We start from the raw sequence: 14,737 nt of genomic DNA on the forward strand, positions 1-14,737 counted from the left end.
AAATTGCTCCATGGGAGCATTCACTTTTTTCTCTTTTGATGTAATGAACCACTAAATTTCTCTCATTTTTTAATGCGCCTCAGGCGCATTTGAATTGCTCCTCAGGAGCATTAAGTTTTTCCTTTATGATGTAATGAACTACTGAAATAGACATTCAATTTTTCATCAAACAGTCAAGAGGGCATAACAAATGCACCAAACATTTCACATAGACATCCATCATTCTGATTCAAAACACATTATAGTTGTTGCCAAACAATGTATCATTCAGATTCCTTCTTCCAAACAAAATACCAATTGGAAGCAAGAATATCGCTTGGTTCAATGTGGGGAAAGAGATCAAACTATATGTTCAACTCCCATTCTTCGCGTTTGCCCGTATTGCAAAAAAGGCCAAATTGCTCAAACTTGAATCCACATGGCCCTTGATTATTGAGACAAATATTCACTTCCTCGTTTATAAGAAAATACAGAGTTAGCAGAGGAAGTTTAGATGTATGTATGTTAACTTCCTTTCACCTGGGAAGGTAGTAAGTTGATCATAACTCAGCTGATCTTGTGAGGATTCAACTCCATTATTGAAGGGAAAGACATCTGAAAGCATGACAATAAATCGTAACATTGCAGAGTTCGTGAACGAATCCGTCACATAGGCAACAACGTTCCACGAAACAGAATTACAGTATCACTTGCATTGAAGCAAACTTAATTATGCGAAAAATAGAACTTATTTGATGAAACGAAAGCCCCAACCCCTACCTTTTACGTACTTTGATACAACAGTCATTAATCTGCTAGCCAGTCAACAAGTACCATAGAATTAACTTGGTTTACAGAAAATTTTCCTGAATAGAGAATGTTAGGAATCCGTTGTGGCGGCACTAAAGATCATAGTTGTAATGTGGTGGCAGTAGACTGAAATATAGAAAATACTGTCAATCCTTTTCGGTGCTCATCTGGAAATATTCTCATTTTTGTTGTGTGGATAGTTTTATCAAGACACCCAATTTAAAATTGAAAATATTGAAGCCCCGCTTTGGGCGAATGACAATGATGAAACTGTTTTTCCTACGCTTTGATGAAGTATAGATACTCTATGAACACTTGACCAAAGAAGAAATACCTTAGAATTAGTAATTTGATTGCCAAATCAAACGTAGAACTTGTTTTAGCCTTAGTGGCTTCAACGAATTTTGTAGTTGTCCTATTTCAACCCAGTCTTCATGCACTAAACGCAAATATTTTTATGGTTAGGTTCCACCAACTTTTAGTACTTAAAAAACACTATTTATTGATATACAATGGGTCTTGATCAGATTTAAAATGAGAAATAAACACGCGTTTTACCGGAATGAATCATATTTGGACCCATTGAGGCTAAAATTGTCACTTCCTTTGATGTACAAATGATTTTTTTTCCAAACTGCTTGGGGTAAAAAGTAAATTGGACAAGCTTTCTAACGGTTCAAATCACGCGCAAATTGAAGTTCGGCGGTGTCCGGAGCAAGTCCGCAAAGTTTGAGCAACATTAACGTGTCCCTGGTGCAACCCTTCGTGCCCAGGCGCATTGCAATGCGCCCCGGGCGCATCTTGAACAGTGCATAACATGTCCCAACTTTGCGGACTTGCCCCAGACACTCCCGAACTCCAATTCGCTCGTGGTTTGAACCGTTAGAAAACTTGTCCAATCTACTTTCCTACCGAATTGATTTCGATGAAAATAAATTTTACATCAAAATACATGACCATTTTACCCTCAATTGGTCGTGAAAAAAATAATTTCAATAAAACGCTCGTATTGTTTTCAAGCAAACTTATGCGAAAAATAGAACTTATTTGAGAAAACGAAAGCCCCAACCCTTACCTATTACTTTGATACAAAAATCATTAATCTACGCTAGCTAGTCAATAAGCACCATAGAATGAACTTAATTGGTTTAAACCCTTACCTATTACTTTGATACAAAAATCATTAATCTACGCTAGCTAGTCAATAAGCACCATAGAATGAACTTAATTGGTTTACAGAAAAATTTCATGAATAGAGAATGTTAGGAATCCGTTGTGGCGGCACTAAAGATTGAAGTTGTAATGTGGTGGCAGTAAACTGAAATATAGAATACACAATCAATCCTTTTCGGTGTTCTCATTGGAAATATTCCCAATTTTTGTTGTGTTGATAGTTTCAGCAAGACACCCAATTTTGAATTTGAAAAAATATTTAAGCCCACTTTGGGTGAATGTCAATGATGAAACGGTTTTTCCTACACTTTGATGAAGTGTGTATACACTATGAACATTGTGAAACACTTAAGCAAAGAAGAAATACCTTAGAATTAGTAATTTGACTACCCAATCGAACATAGAACGTGTTTTAACCTTAATGGCTTCGACGATTTTTGTAGTTGTCTAGTTTCTATCCAGCTTTCATGAACTAAATGCAAATATTTTTATGGTTGGATTCAGCCATCTTTTAGTACTTTAAAAACATTATTTATTGATATATAATGGGTCTTGATCCAATTTGAAATGAGAAACGTACTTGCGTTTTACTGGAATGAATCATATTTTGACCCATCGAGGGTAAAATGGTCACTTCATTTGATGTACAAACGATTTTTTATCCAAACTACTTCGGTTAGAAAGTAAATTGGACAAGCTTTCTAACAATTCAAACCTCGCGAAAATTGGAGTTCGGGAGTGTTCGGGACAAGTCTGCAAAATTTGCCATGTTATTCCGCATTAATGCGTCCCAGGCGCAAATCCTTCGCGCCCAGGCGCATTTCAATGCGCCCCGGGTGCATCTTGAACATTCCACAACAAGTCCAATTTTGCAGACTTGCCCCAGGCACTCCCGAACTCCAATTTGCTCGTGATTTGAACCGTTAGAAATCTTGTCCAATCTAATTTCCTACCAAATTGGTTTTGATTAAAAAAAATTTGTACATCAAAATCCATGACCATTTTACCCTCAATTGGTTGAAAGACAAATTATTTTAATAAAATGCTCGTATCGTTTTCATTTTAAATTGGATTAAGACCAATTATATAATTATAAATAACATTGTTTTACTGTATTAAAAGATGATGGAAACGTCCAATTAAAATATTGAAGTTTTGTTTTTAAAAAGTTGGTCAAAGGGAGACTAATTCAAAGATCATTGGAGAGACATGGGCTAAAGTACATTTTCGATCGCGCCCATTTACACATTCTAAGGTCCATTCGATGCACACGTCCCTAGTTCTAGGGTACTCATTCATTCTGTAAGTGTGTCCACAAGGTTCATTGGGCTCTCCACATTTTATTAAATAATCGGGATTCACCCAAGGTGAGAGTACTTGTGATAAGGGTGACAGATAGCAGAGGGAGTCACGCTCAGAGGGGTGAGTTTTTTTTGTAATGTTACTACGTATGATCCAATAATAGTTAAGTTTCTCTTAATTCGTGTGTGAGTGTTTGGATTTGATCCTTGACGCATAACAGGAGTCCACTCAAAGAGCTATAGTACAAGTTTGTTTTTGTAAGTTGCTTTCATTAAGAAAAAAACAAACCGGAAAGCTAGAACCAACTCAATCACATTCCAGGCTATACAGAGCTGCTTCTTCTCCAAGAGAACATAGAGTGCTTGGTGTCAACAAGGATTCTGCAGGCTAGGCTCTCTATGTATGTGCATAGACTTTTCCCTAAAAAATTATTTTATTCCTCTCACACCAAATGTGGTAGACAGTTGCCCAGGGCGCATTTTATTTTCTCTCATTTTGTAACTTGAGAATCAAAACATATATATGTCAATGAAATCTTCATGGATGGAACTCATGGAACTCATGGAATCACTTCGTACCGACTTTTTGTGCGACTCTTACGCTTTAACAACCCTTATAATGTTTAAAGGATTGCCTTTTTTTAGTCTCCTGCCAATTCAGGCTAGAAAAACTCAGTAAGAAACAAATTAAAAATATTTGTTGTATCTCATGCGCCTTCGGCGCATTTAAGTTGCGCCCAGGCGCATCCACGATTTTTGTAGTTGTCTAGTTTCTATCAAGTTTTCATGAACTAAACGCAAATATTTTTATGGTTGGATTATGCCATCTTTTTGTACTTTAAAAACGCTATTTATTGATATATAATGGGTCTTGATCCAATTTAAAATGAGAAACGTACATGCGTTTTACTGGAATGAATCATATTTTGACCCATCGAGGGTAAAATGGTCTCTTCATTTCATATACAAACAACTTTTTATTGAAACTACGTCGGTTAGAAAGTAAATTGGACAAGCTTTCTAACGGTTCAAACCACGCGAAAATTGGAGTTCGGAGGTGTAAGTCCAAAAAGTTTGACTAGTTATTCTGCATTAATGCGCCTCAGGCGCAAATCCTTTGTGCCCGGGCGCATTTCAATGCGCCCCGGGTGCATCTTGAACATTCCACAACAAGTCCAATTTTGCGGACTTGCCCCAGGCACTCCCGAACTCCAATTTCCTCGTGGTCTGAACCATTAGAAAACTTGTCCAATCTACTTTCCTACTGATTTTTTTTTGATTAAAAAAAAATTGTACATCAAAATTCATGACCATTTTACCCTCAATTGGTTGAAAAACAAATTATTTTATTAAAATGCTTGTATCGTTTTCATTTTAAATCGGACTAGGACCAATTATATAATGATAAATAAGGTTTTTTCACTGTATTAAAAGATCATGGAAATGACCAATTAAAATATTGAAGTTTTGTTTTTGAAAAGTTGGTTGAAGGGAGTCTGATTCAAAGATCATCGTAGCGACAAAGGCTAAAGTACGTTTTCACGCCCATTTACACATTCTAAGGTCCATTAGATGCACACATCCCTAGTTCTAGGGTACTCATTCATTTTGTAAGAGTGTCTACAAGGTTCATTGCGCTCTCCACACTTTATTAAATAATCACAATTCACCCTTAAGGCAGGAGTACTTGGGATGAGGGTGAGAGATAGCAGAGGGAGTCGAGCTCAGAGGGCTGAGTTTTTTTGTAATGTTATTGCATATGATCCAATAACAGTTAAGTTTCTCTTAATTCGTGTGTGAGTATTTGGTTTTGATCCTTGACGTACAACACGAGTCCACTCAAAGAGCTTTAGTACAAGTTTGTTTTGGTAAGTTGCTTTCATTAAGAAAAAAACAAACCGGAAAGCTAGAACCAACTCAATCACATTCCAAGCTATACAGAGCTGCTGCTACTCCAAGAGAACATAGAGGGTTTGATGTCAATAAGGATTCTGCAGGCTAGGCTCTCTATGTATGTGTAGAGACTTTCCTTAGAAAATTATTTTGTTACTCTCACACCATATGTGGTAGACGGTTGCCCTGGACACATTTTATTTGCTCTCATTATGTAGGGCGTTTGAATTGCGCGCGTTGGGAGCATTCAGTTTTCTCTGTGGATGTAATTTCATTCCTACATATAACATCCAGTGGCTCATAGATTTCAAGAATTTGAATGTGCGATTGATTTCCTGAAACAAACCCATGGATCGATCGATCATTCAGCATCAACGCAGCTCCACCTCGGTGTCTTCATCAAATTGTTGTCGTTCATACTCTCCGTACTTCTTCAACTCCATTCCACCGTTCAACAACAGCTTTGAAGTTCACTAAGTATTGTGGCCAGCATTTTAGGTTCCAAATCTAAGAGCCATTTTGCTACATATTCGATCCCCTAATTTTTGTTCCCATGAACTCTACACGCTGCCAATAACGCTCCCAAAATCCTACCACATGGATAAGTCGCAAGTTTCAGAATCATACGGAATTCCCATTCCCGGATTGGCCCAACAAATCCTTGTTGAGCTTCCCATTCCGAATCTACATTTCATGGCACAAAAGACTCTACAGCCTTCACTTAAGAAGGCAAGAGTGGCTACAGCAGATAATAAGCTCAAGAAGGTCATACTATTTGGCTCCATACCTTCTTCCACCATTCGACGAAAAAAATTCAGGGCTTCAAAACCTAGCCTATGGGCTCCGCAGCCCTCAATCATAGATTTCCATGTCACGAGTTCTCTATTTATCACGCTATCACAACATAGTCTAACATAAGAAATGCTTCCGCTTCATGCGTAAATATTTAAGCATGGATAAACTGGGATGATTTGGCATTTATTTGTTAAACTAAAACTGATTTTTGAGGTGAGCACAAATCCAAAGTTCAAAAACTATGGGGTCCACGATCTCCTACTCAACTTGTAGAGCATTGAAGAACAAATTATGAAGCATGTAACCTGGGAATCAAAACATATATATGTCAATGAAATCTTCATGGATGGAACTCATGGAATCACTTCGTACGGGCTTTTTGTGCGACTCTTACGCTTTAACAATCCTTATAATGTTTAAAGGATTGCCTTTTTTTAGTCTCCTGCCACTTTGGACTAGAAAAACTCTGTAAGAAACAAATTAAAAATATTTGCTGTATCTCATGCACCTCAGGCGCAATTCGAGTGCGCCCCAGGCGCATTTAATAGATCGAGCTGGGGCCCTTTTTTTCTGAGATCCTGACCGACTTGGTCCAAAAATTGGATTTCTTCTCTGTCTCTTTGAGCGGGGATCCACTGAACATGGGTGTCGAGCTCCTTCCACTTCTTGTCAATCCGACGTATTCTCATTTCACTCGATTTATTTCTGCAGTGCGTCTGGCGAAATTGCTCTGTGAATTACCCCATATGTGGGTGATCTACTATAATAAGCCATTTCGTCGGGCTATCTTTCCTTGCACTTCATCCCATTTCCGCAATTTCTGTTTTCAAAAAACTCGTAATGATACACAGAATAAGCCTATAGCCAGGGTAGTAGATACCATAGCGACTTGGCTTAGGGGTGGTTTTCTCTGAAATTTCGCTACTGATTTCTTTGAATGCGCTCCGGGCGCATCCTTTTTTCTCTCACTTAGGGCGCATTTGAATTGCTCCATGGGAGCATTCACTTTTTTCTCTTTTGATGCAATGAACCACTAAATTTCTCTCATTTTTTAATGCGCCTCAGGTGCATTTGAATTGCTCCTCAGGAGCATTCAGTTTTTCCTTTATGAGGTAATGAACTACTGAAATAGACATTCAATTTTTCATCAAACAGCCAAGAGGGCATAACAAATGCACCAAACATTTCACACAGACATCCATCATTCTGATTCAAAACACATTATAGTTGTTGCCAAACAATGTATCATTCAGATTCCTTCTTCCAAACAAAATACCAATTGGAAGCAAGAATATCGCTTGATTCAATGTGGGGAAAGAGATCAAACTATATGTTCAACTCCCATTTGTCGCGTTTGCCCGTATTGCAAAAAAGGCCAAATTGCTCAAACCTGAATCCACATGGCCCTTGATTATTGAGACAAATATTCACTTCCTCGTTTATAAGAAAATACAGAGTTAGCAGAGGAAGTTTAGATGTATGTATGTTAACTTCCTTTCACCTGGGAAGGTAGTATGTTGATCATAACTCAGCTGATCTTGTGAGGATTCAACTCCATTATTGAAGGGAAGACATCTGAAAGCATGACAATAAATCGTAACATTGCAGAGTTCGTGAACGAATCCGTCACATACGCAACAACGTTCCACGAAACAGAATTACAGTATCACTTGCATTCAAGCAAACTTATGCGAAAAATAGAACTTATTTGATGAAACGAAAGCCCCTACCCCTACCTATTACGTACTTTGATACAACAGTCATTAATCTGCTAGCCAGTCAACAAGTACCTTAGAATTAACTTGGTTTACAGAAAATTTTCCTGAATAGAGAAGGTTAGGAATCCGTTGTGGCGGCACTAAAGATCATAGTTGTAATGTGGTGGCAGTAGACTGAAATATAGAAAATACTGTCAATCCTTTTCGGTGCTCATCTGGAAATATTCTCATTTTTGTTGTGTGGATAGTTTTAGCAAGACACCCAATTTAAAATTGAAAATATTGAAGCCCCGCTTTGGGCGAATGACAATGATGAAACGGTTTTTCCTACGCTTTGATGAAGTATAGATACTCTATGAACACTTGACCAAAGAAGAAATACCTTAGAATTAGTAATTTGATTGCCAAATCAAACGTAGAACTTGTTTTAGCCTTAGTGGCTTCAACGAATTTTGTAGTTGTCCTATTTCAACCCAGTCTTCATGCACTAAACGCAAATATTTTTATGGTTAGATTCCACCAACTTTTAGTACTTAAAAACACTATTTATTGATATACAATGGGTCTTGATCAGATTTAAAATGAGAAACAAACACCCGTTTTACCGGAATGAATCATATTTAGACCCATTGAGGGTAAAATTGTCACTTCCTTTGATGTACAAATGATTTTTTTTCCAAACTGCTTGGGATAAAAAGTAAATTGGACAAGCTTTCTAACGGTTCAAACCACGTGCAAATTGAAGTTCGGCGGTGTCCGGAGCAAGTCCGCAAAGTTTGAGCAACATTAACGTGTCCCTGGTGCAACCCTTCGTGCCCAGGCGCATTGCAATGCGCCCCGGGCGCATCTTTAACAGTGCATAACATGTCCCAACTTTGCAGACTTGCCCCAGACACTCCCGAACTCCAATTCGCTCGTGGTTTGAACCGTTAGAAAGCTTGTCCAATCTACTTTCCTACCGAATTGATTTCGATGAAAATAAATTTTACATCAAAATACATGACCATTTTACCCTCAATTGGTCGTGAAAAAAATAATTTCAATAAAACGCTCGTATTGCTTTCATTTTAAATCGGATTAAGACCAATTATATAACAATAATTCACTATATTAAAAGATGATGGAAATGAACAATTAAAATAATAAAGTTTTAGTTATGAAAGTTGGTCGAAGGGAGAGTGATTCAAAGATCATCAGCAAGACAATGGCTAAAGTACATTTTCGTACATTCTAAGTTCCATTTGAGGCACACATCCCCAGTTCTAGGGTACTCGTTCATTAAATTTGTTAGCGTGCCTACAAGATTCATTTTGACCTCTCTACATTTCATTAAATAATCAGAAACTGTTTCATCATCGGGATTCACCCAAGGCAGGACTTGTGCTGAGGGTTAGAGATAAACTGAGGGAGTCGAGCTCAGAGAGGTGATCCTCAAGTGAGTATTTTGTAATGTTATTGCGATGATTCTATAATAAGTTTCTCTACATTCGAGTGAGAGTGTTTGGTTTTGATCATCGACGCATTAGATGACCATGAGACATAGATGACTTGATGTCAACAAGTTTTCTGCCGGTTAGGCTCCCTGTGTATGTCCAGAGACATTCCCTAGACTGTTGCTGAAAGAAGAACTTGAGAAAGTATTTAGCCATGGTCGAACACCTAGCCAGGCTTCTCATCCGAGGAATGATATAGCGCTCATTATCGAAATATCTTGATCATCATGGTTTAAGAGAAGGAAGAAAAAAGAGAGTAGCAAGACGTTAGACCTTAACCCCTAATAAAGGATGGGAATCCTGCAACTATTTACGGGGCTAATTTACAAGAGGACGGGGGGGTTGGTTGTTATCCTAAGCAATCTGAAACTCAATAAATTCACCAGTTACTACAATGATGTAATTGGGACATACGGATTCACGAGGTGCTCAGAGGCTTCAAACAACCGAGTCGAACAGACGACACAAACCAAGCAGATTGTGAAAAAGCAGTAAAATCCAGTTTGTTACTTTGGAGATTGTTTCTCACATCGCCTAAGCAGAGAAACGAGGGGAGAAAACATAACTATAAAATAAGCAACCCAAGAGAAGAGAAGACATAACTTTCTCGGCCTTCTGGCTAAGATCAAGTGTAGTATCTGTTCTTATTAGTTTAATATCCGATATGTGGGCCGCCGGCTCACTCTTTATTTAATTAATAATTTTTTGAGGGTGAGGGTCTTTTACAGTAGCTCGCTACTGGCTGGGGCCTATCATGCGTTGCCTTGGTATCGCACTATTGCCTTGGCTTGGCGGACCTCACCCAAACTAAGTTCAAAGGTTTTTGCTACTTCATTTCTAGAACCAAGTCCGTTTCAAAGGTTTTTGGTGGGTCTGTTCTAAACTCTGTAGTTTTTGTAACTTGGTTTTGGTTTTCATGAATTTTGACTTACCCAAGAAAAAAAAACAAACCGACCCCAAAAATACGGAAAACTCTTAGTCAGTTCATTTTGTGAGTCGTTTTCTTGTAGTTATGATTTTCAGAACCCCAAAAATACAAATTTTAATCACTTTTTTAGGCCCAAGAATAAGACTCACAAGCATAGTGCCCCCAGGTCCAAGAACCACATATTTTTACTTGCATATTTCAACCATTTCTAAACTTTTGAATCATGTATGTACCTGCAAATAAAAATATATGTCAATGAAATCTTCGTGGATGGAACTCATAGAATCAATTCATACGGGCTTCTTGTGCCTCTCTTATGCTTTAACAATCCTTATAATACCTCTCTTACGCTTTAACAATCCTTATAATGCTTAAAGGATTGCCCTTTTTAGTCCCTTGCCAATTCGGCTTAAAGGATTGCCTTTTTCAATCCCCTGCCAATTCGGACTAGAAAAACTCAGTATAATGCTTAAAGGATTGCCCTTTTTCAGTCCCCTGCCAATTCGGCTTAAAGGATTGCCTTTTCAATCCCTTGCCGATTCGGACTAGAAAAACTCAGTAGAACGCAAAATAAAGAAATTTGCTGCATCACATGCGCCTCAGGCGCAATTTGGGAGTGCCCCAAGCGCATGTAAGCTGCGCCCGGGCTCATTGACATTTTCTCTCATTTCGTGATTGCGCCTCAGGCGCATTTGAATTGCTCCTCAGGACCATTCACTTTTTTGTCTTTTGAGTAATGTACCACAAAATTCCATGCCAGCATGCTCAAAAGTGCAAAATGTTTGTAACTGTGAACTCCATAATTCTGGATTAAAAAAAAAACTCCAGAGGTCATTGGTTCTTGTGTTTCACTGCTAGACCTTACTTCACCTTGCATTTTGCTAAAGCAATTGTCAACTTCCACAATCTATCTATCTATCTATCAATATACTAAAGAAATGTAGCTGAAGCCAAAAGCCTCTCAATCCTAAATTCCAAGAAGTTTGAAATTTTTTTTTTAACAGAGAGAGAGAGACATGGGGAGGTGGAGAGATAAAGGAACGTGGGAGGGGGGTGGGATAGACTTAGGAAAACTTATTCAATGCCCAGCAGGAATCTCGTCACGTGGTACTCCAAATTCATCAAACATGAGACCGAAAAAATATTAAACTATACTTTTTATGACTAGCGTTGTGCCCATTCGATACATGGGATCGAAAAAAAATCAATATTATTTTTTTATCCCATGCATTAAATGGGTACAATGTTTGATTTTTTTTGTTACAAATTAATTTAATTTAATATTTTTTGAAGTAATTTAATTTGATTTAATATTTGTTCATTGCACGGAACCAAAAAAAAATTCACATTGATATATTTTTCTTAAACTATCTTTTCTGGGGTGCCTGCTAAGGGGACAACATGTGTGTTGGGCCAATCTGGGCCATCCATACTCGGCAATGGATGGCTCAGATTGCATCTCGATTGAACAGCTCTCGACCATCCATTGTTGTTAACCTGAGATGCAATATGAGCTGTCTATTGCCGAGCTTGAATAGCCCGAATTGGCCAGCCCAGCATGCATGTTGTTCTAGAGGGATAGCATGCACCCCAGGTTCTTTTTCTATCAACTAGCGTCGTTTTCGTTTGATGCAAGGAACAAAATAGTTGTGTGGTTCCGCTACAAAATATCGAGCTCACACAAAATTTGTTGTTTGTCCCGTGCATGGAACGGGAACGACGCTATTATACTGTCTTGAAATGCACGAAGAAACAACATCCCATCTATCAATTTCACTGAAAACGATTTCTACCTCATTGATACTACCCGTATTACAATACATTTTTAAATTTGAGTTTTAACATTGCATAGTTGTAAAGACTGAAAGCATGACAATAAGTTGTAACATCGCATAGTTTGTGAACGAATCATTTATCCTTCACAAAGACAACAATGTTCCACGAAACAGATTTACAGTATCACTTGCATTCAAGCAAACTTATGCGAAAAATAGAACTTATTTGAGAAAACGAAAGCCCAACCCTTACCTATTACTTTGATACAAAAATCATTAATCTACGCTAGCTAGTCAATAAGCACCATAGAATGAACTTAATTGGTTTACAGAAAAATTTCATGAATAGAGAATGTTAGGAATCCGTTGTGGCGGCACTAAAGATTGAAGTTGTAATGTGGTGGCAGTAAACTGAAATATAGAATACACAATCAATCCTTTTCGGTGTTCTCATTGGAAATATTCTCAATTTTTGTTGTGTTGATAGTTTCAGCAAGACACCCAATTTTGAATTTGAAAAAATATTTAAGCCCACTTTGGGTGAATGTCAATGATGAAACGGTTTTTCCTACACTTTGATGAAGTGTGGATACACTATGAACATTGTGAAACACTTAAGCAAAGAAGAAATAACTTAGAATTAGAAATTTGACTACCCAATCGAACGTAGAACGTGTTGTAACCTTAGTGGCTTCGACGATTTTTGTAGTTGTCTAGTTTCTGTCCAACTTTCATGAACTAAATGCAAATATTTTTATGGTTGGATTATGCCATCTTTTTGTACTTTAAAAACGCTATTTATTGATATATAATGGGTCTTGATCCAATTTAAAATGAGAAACGTACATGCGTTTTACTGGAATGAATCATATTTTGACCCATCGAGGGTAAAATGGACACTTCATTTGATGTACAAACGATTATTTATCCAAACTACTTCGGTTAGAAATTAAATTGGACAAGCTTTCTAACAATTCAAACCACGTGAAAATTGGAGTTCGGGAGTGTTCGGGGCAAGTCTGCAAAGTTTGCCATGTTATTCCGCATTAATGCGTCCCAGGCGCAAATCCTACGCGCCCAGGCGCATTTCAATGCGCCCCCGGTGCATCTTGAATATTCCACAACAAGTCCAATTTTGCGGACTTGCCCCAGGCACTCCTGAACTCCAATTTGCTCATGATTTGAACCGTTAGAAATCTTGTCCAATCTAATTTCCTACCGAATTGGTTTTGATTAAAAAAAATTTGTACATCAAAATCCATGACCATTTTACCCTCAATTGGTTGAAAGACAAATTATTTTAATAAAACGCTCGTATCATTTTCATTTTAAATTGGATTAAGACCAATTATATAATGATAAATAACGTTTTTTTACTGTATTAAAAGATGACGGAAACGTCCAATTAAAATATTGAAGTTTTGTTTTTAAAAAGTTGGTCAAAGGGAGACTAATTCAAAGATCATTGGAGCGACAGGGGCTAAAGCACGTTTTCGCGCCCATTTAGACATTCTAAGGTCCATTCGATGCACACGTCCCTAGTTCTAGGGTACTCATTCATTCTGTAAGTGTGTCCACAAGGTTCATTGGGCTCTCCACATTTTATTAAATAATCAGGATTCAGCCAAGGTGAGAGTACTTGTGATAAGGGTGAGAGATAGCAGAGGGAGTCAAGCTCAGAGGAGTGAGTTTTTTTTGTAATGTTACTACGTATGATCCAATAATAGTTAAGTTTCTCTTAATTCGTGTGTGAGTGTTTGGACTTGATCCTTGACGCATAACAGGAGTCCACTCAAAGAGCTATAGTACAAGTTTGTTTTTGTAAGTTGCTTTCATTAAGAAAAAAACAAACCGGAAAGCTAGAACTTCAATCACATTCCAGGCTATACAGAGCTGCTTCTTCTCCGAGAGAACATAGAGTGCTTGGTGTCAACAAGGATTCTGCAGGCTAGGCTCTCTATGTATGTGCATAGACTTTTCCCTAAAAAATTATTTTATTCCTCTCACACCAAATGTGGTAGACAGTTGCCCAGAGCGCATTTTATTTTCTCTCATTTTGTAACTTGAGAATCAAAACATATATATGTCAATGAAATCTTCATGGATGGAACTCATGGAATCACTTCGTACCGGCTTTTTGTGCGACTCTTACGCTTTAACAATCCTTATAATGTCTAAAGGATTGCCTTTTTTTAGTCTCCTGCCAATTTAGGCTCGAAAAACTCAGTAAGAAACAAATTAAAAATATTTGTTGTATGCATTTAAGTTGCGCCCAGGCGCATCCACAATTTTTGTAGTTGTCTAGTTTCTATCCAGTTTTCATGAACTACACGCAAATATTTTTATGGTTGGATTATGCCATCTTTTTGTACTTTAAAAATGCTATTTATTGATATATAATGGGTCATGATCCCATTTAAAATGAGAAACGTACATGCGTTTTACTGGAATGAATCATATTTTGACCCATCGAGGGTAAAATGGTCTCTTCATTTCATATACAAACAACTTTTTATTGAAACTACTTCGGTTAGAAAGTAAATTGGACAAGCTTTCTAACGGTTCAAACCACGCGAAAATTGGAGTTCGGAGGTGTAAGTCCAAAAAGTTTGACTAGTTATTCTGCATCAATGCGCCTCAGGCGCAAATCCTTTGTGCCTGGGCGCATTTCAATGCGCCTCGGGCGCATCTTGAACATTCCACAACAAGTCCAATTTTGCGGACTTGCCCCAGGCACTCCCGAACTCCAATTTACTCGTGGTTTGAACCATTAGAAAGCTTGTCCAATTTACTCGTGGTTTGCAATGCGCCTAAGGCGCATGAGATACAGCAAATATTTTTAATTTGTTTCTTACAGAGTTTTTCTAGTCCA

At 37.8% G+C, this 14,737-nt stretch overlaps 1 non-coding gene across 1 annotated transcript; it reads left to right on the forward strand.

Annotated features, from left to right (window-relative positions):
* The first annotated feature begins 9,760 nt into the window (after positions 1 to 9,760).
* LOC131321519 (U2 spliceosomal RNA) lies at positions 9,761 to 9,964 on the forward strand. The gene has a single exon (XR_009198559.1). It is a non-coding gene; the product is annotated as a U2 spliceosomal RNA (small nuclear RNA).
* The last annotated feature ends 4,773 nt before the right edge of the window (positions 9,965 to 14,737 follow it).

The sequence above is a fragment of the Rhododendron vialii genome, chromosome 3a (genome assembly GCF_030253575.1).
Source record: "Rhododendron vialii isolate Sample 1 chromosome 3a, ASM3025357v1".
Classification (NCBI taxonomy): domain Eukaryota; kingdom Viridiplantae; phylum Streptophyta; class Magnoliopsida; order Ericales; family Ericaceae; genus Rhododendron; species Rhododendron vialii.